This window comes from Hibiscus syriacus, unplaced genomic scaffold (assembly GCF_006381635.1).
Source record: "Hibiscus syriacus cultivar Baekdansim isolate YM2019G1 unplaced genomic scaffold, ASM638163v2 tig00112114_pilon, whole genome shotgun sequence".
Taxonomy (NCBI): domain Eukaryota; kingdom Viridiplantae; phylum Streptophyta; class Magnoliopsida; order Malvales; family Malvaceae; genus Hibiscus; species Hibiscus syriacus.
The window spans coordinates 388,158-393,312 of NW_024063255.1; the positions used below are offsets into that span (position 1 = coordinate 388,158).

The following is a 5,155-nucleotide window of genomic DNA, read 5'->3' on the forward strand; positions in this document are numbered from 1 at the left end:
GTATATACATTTGATTCGAGTTTATTTGGTTAGGTCTTTAATCTTTATGTTATATGATTGTAAACTTATTATAGTTGAGATGTTTTCCTACTTTTTAATAAAACTATCACTATCTTGTTAGAAGGGGGAAAAACTTAAACATAAATAAACATTTAAGCCAAGCCATGGCCCAATACGACCCTAGCCACGAACATATCTAACTATTCGAATCAATTTAATTTTTATTTTATTATAAAAATAAATATAAACATGAACTATTAAGTTAAATCCATAACATTATTACTCTTTGAAGCAAGAAGCATGCATTATGGTTATTCGTTTCAGATACTGCTACTTTAGTTGATTTTGCTTCCATTCATTGTGCTTTCCCTTTATTCTTCGTTTTGTGGTTCTTTCAAGATTCATCATACGTAATTATGGTACTTTTTACCATTGTTTTTACTTGGCTTTGGGATATTTTAAAAATTAGCAAAATACAACGTGTACCATTATCAAAATAAAATTGACACACAAGGTACCCTTGCGATCCAAAATGGAATCAAATCTGACCTGAATTTCGACCATTTGATGAAGGATTAGAACATCAACAATCATGTAGAATTTTCTAATATAGCTCAAAATACCAAACTTCTTCCTTTCCTTGAAAAAGTGCTCAAAATTGTTACATAATCTTATGAATCTTCCCTCAATCAACAACGAAAAGATGCATTATCTCTAAACACATTAACCGTGGCTACAATGGAGATCAGATACCCCCTTATTCGCCTTCCTTTTAACATCTCCTTTAATAGCCGTATCCTGACATAATCCATGACCCGGACGACATGTTAGTACTTGATATTTAGACAAAAAGAACAATGAATCACATTAGATTCTGAAGTGCAAACCTGAATTATCCATGGGGTTGACCATAGGCACGGGCTCGGGATCCTTTATTTCGACAACCACACAATCGGACATCAAGAATGTCTTGGCCACTGAAGCTGCATGCTCTAAGCAACACCTGACCACCTATATTAAAAAAATGCAGCCAATCATCAGTTTTCCGCAACTCCACTCGGATGTAACCACAACTCAAGCTGGGAAAGAATCTAGGTTTAATATGCTAGCAATACAACAAGCCCAGAAATACTGAATGAATCCTCAAAGTCCACCTGTTTTGAAATCAGAAATACTGCCCAAAATAGTTCACCCCCCCTTATGAGGCAGGTTTACTAACCTTGGTTGGATCTATAATTCCTGCAGTCATAAGATCTTCATAATTTCCAGTGGCAGCATTGAACCCATACCTAGGGTTATCATTGGAGAGCACCTGCAAGTGATTAAATAACAGAAGGAGAAACCACAAATTAGCAAACTATATAAAATGGTAGAGTACTGCTCATGGTAACTTAACATTACATCTCATACCTTCTCGCTCACAACACTTCCATTAACACCAGCATCTTAGCTATCAATTTTAGAGGATAACTCAATGCTCTTTTAACAATGTCTGCTCCAACCTATAGCAAATCAAGAAATTTAGTAAGGAACTATAAAATATCTGAAATCTCCCATGAACAGATCAACCTGACGGTAAGTTGTCAGGATGAGGCTTACCTTTTCTTCATCATTAGCAAGTGAATCCTTAATAGCATCCACCTTAGAAGCAAGTCTTAGCAAAGTACATCCACCAACAACAATACCTTCCTCAACTGCCGCCTGAAAATCAATAAAGCCTTGCAGTTTTATATGGTATTAAAGAACAATTAAACACAATCATGACATGCTACGAGAGATGTATTACCTTAGTTGCATTTAGAGCGTCTTCAACTCTCAACTTCTTTTCTTTAAGTTCTGTTTCAGTTTGAGCTCCGACCTTAAAAATTTCAAAGAACATTAGACAACAAATTAGATATAAATAATATTTTAATCAATTTCATTCAGATAAACTACATCGAATGTTTCTTCAACTAGTGGTTACCTGTATAACTGCAACACCACCAGATAATTTAGCAATCCTTTCATTAAGTTTTCCTTCTCATAGTCCTGTTCTGCAGCCTGCGTTGTGCCTTAGCATTAGACATTGCAAGAGCAAGAACTATGCATTAAATACTGGTAGCCACGATTAGCATAAACTCAAATGACTACCTCAATGAGATTTCTAATCTGTACAACTTTTGTTCACTGCTTCCTGGTGCTTCCATCACCTACAATGGGGGTTGTATCCTTGGTAAGCACCACTTTAGAAGCATGACCCAAGACTTCTTTGTCAGCTTTGTCCAAGGAAATACCAACCTCATCTCTGATGACCGTGCCTGTACACAAACAGTGGATATCACTTGATAATTAGCACATAAGTGGCGTGTACAAACCTCCAGGAAATAAAAAAGTCATACAAACCTCCAGTTAGAATAGCAATGTCATCAAGGTACTGGCTCTTGCGTTCTCCAAAACCAGGAGCTTTGAGAGCAGCAATCTTCAAAGAGCCTCTAAGTTTGTTCACAACCAAAGTTGCTAAGGCTTCCTGCTCAATGTCTTCAGCAATTATCAAAATCGGGTATCCACTTCTAATAGCATCTTCCAAGATGCCGATAAGATCTCTTGCATTTGTTATCTTTTTATCAACCAGTAGCAACTGCAACCAGAATGCACAGGCACAGGCAATTGTCAAACATTCAATAGAAGGAAGGCTTATGTTTATCAGAATGAAAATTTCAACCTCATGATTACATATACCTTGCAGTTCTCGAATTCTACTGCCATTTTCTCACTATCAGTGACAAATAAGGTGAGATATAACCACGATCAAATTGCATCCCTTCAACAACATATAGGCTATTTTCAGCACTTTTCCCTCCTCCAAGGTTACCACACCCTTTCGACCAACCTTACTCATGGCTCAGCAATCATATTTCCAACTTCATAGTTGTTCCCAGCACTAACAGCCACATCTGCAGTTCACTGTCTTCAACCTAAATCCCATGGCACTTATTATGTTCTCTTCAAATAAAATTTTCACATAACATGAAATTGTGAACATTAAGAATACCTCTTTTGATATAGCCTTAAGCTCAGATACTAAAGCCTTTGTCGTCTTCTCAATCCCCTAGTAATCAAGACAGGATTTGCACCAGCTGCCACCACCTGAAAACAATTGCACTCGGCAATTAAAAACAAATAACCTGAATGACCAACTGCTATAGCCAAACATAATGAATTGAAGATAGATTAACAAACCTTGACACCTTCAGCAACCTTGCGCAAGAACACAGATGTTGTTGTTCCATCACCAGCCAAGTCATTGTCTTAGCAGCTGCCTGTCTTACTAGCTTAGCCCCAATATTTTCAACAGGGTCTTCCAACTCAACCTTGAAATTGATAGTCACAACATTCAGTCGGTCGTTGATCAGTCACTCATAAGTGAAACATACAGCATAGAAATGCATAAACTCTTGCACACAATCAATTCTAGTTTCAACTTCGATGACTGGTTAGAGCAAGGACATACCTCCTTAGCTACTGTCACACCATCATTAACATTTTCGGGGAGCCATATTTACTCTCCAGAACTACATTCCTGCCTTTCGGTCCAAGGGGACTCCAACCAAATCAGCAAGCTTGTTTACGCCAGTCTACAACAAAATAACATAAAGTAGATTCAGCACTATGAAATTCAGTTAAACACAATCCAGTTAGACACACTTGGCATTTGAAACAGATACTCACTTGCAATTTCTTTATAGCTGACCCATCCTTGTTGAAATGCAGCTCTTTTGCTGCACAAATCTTGGGCAGACGAGACCTTCTAAGAACAACATTTTGTCTACTACCAAAAGAGGACGAAGAAATGGATGCAAAAGATGACAATCTGTTGAAGATGGAAGCTTCTTATCGATGACCAGACCATTAGGTGCAATGAATGAGCCGACTGAAGATGGCTGTGAAAGTGGATGTCATCTTACACTACTATCAAGCTGAAAATTTCAAAATTAAGGTTTAGAATCAAGGTTGCTCATATATATTAATGAATTTCATAACAAATACTTCCAAGGAAAATGCAAATGACTTCCATTTCCAGGAGAAAAATGCAGGATTATTCATAATATTTCCATTTCTACAACTCAAAAACGTAAATGAAATAGCAAAGCTAAAATACCACCGTAAAACAAATAAATATTTCAAATTCAAGCCTCTTGTACGCATGAAGGGAAACAATTTTCTAGAGGTTCGTCTTCAACTCAAAAACTTGTTAACAACAAATAAAGCTAAAATATCACCCATTAAATAAATATAATATAAAATGAAGGCAAGTTTCTGGAAAAAAAATAAAACATATTATAAAAATGAATAGAAAACAAACAGAGATAAATAAAACGAGAGAGAGAGGCGAGAGTTGAAGAGAATGCAGAGCGGCAAAGGCGGGAAGAAAGAGCAACGACGACTAAGGAAATGAGAGGGAGAGGGAGAAAAAGAAAGAAAGAGAAGAAAACGCAGTGTGAGAGGAGAGAACGACGATAAAGGAAAGGTGATTGATGGTGGCCAGAGGTACAGAGGAACCAGCGTGAGAATAAGTTATTTAGTGAGTGAAGTCTTGCAAAGTCCGGCAAGGGAAGCGGTGGTTGGTTCGCAGGGGAGTGTTGGACCACCGTGGATAAAGGGTTGCGGCTGATAGGGAGATGAAAATTGAGTAGACTTTACCTTCTAGGTTTTTGAGGAGGTTTCGCTGTGCTCTACTGAAAATGCTATCCACATTTCGGATTATAAATTCTGTAAAGTACCGGTAATACTTAACATTCGGCTAATCTGAACCGTCGGATTTCTCCTTCTGTAATCGCTTCTTTTGTCCCGTTTATCGTGGAACAATCTAGAATTTATCAACGTAAATTATTGTATCGATTCTTTGGATTATTGAACTAGAAAATTTATTAATTAGATCATTAAAATTTTAATTTAGTTTCAATTAAATCATCAGTCTATAATTGTAAATAAATTAGGGGAAAGTACAAATGGTCCTCTGAATTTAGGTTGTTTATTTTGTTGAGTCATCCTACTATTAAAAGTTACAAAATGGTCATCTGACTATAGGTTGGTGCCGTGTTGAGTCCTCTAACTATTAAAAGTTACAATGGTCACTTGACTATTCGTATGTTCCAAACTTGTCCTTTTTCGTAAA

At 36.9% G+C, this 5,155-nt stretch overlaps 1 pseudogene; it reads right to left on the reverse strand.

The window, feature by feature from the left end:
* Positions 1-618: 618 nt before the first annotated feature.
* LOC120174553 lies at positions 619-3,939 on the reverse strand (annotated as a pseudogene).
* Positions 3,940-5,155: the final 1,216 nt, after the last annotated feature.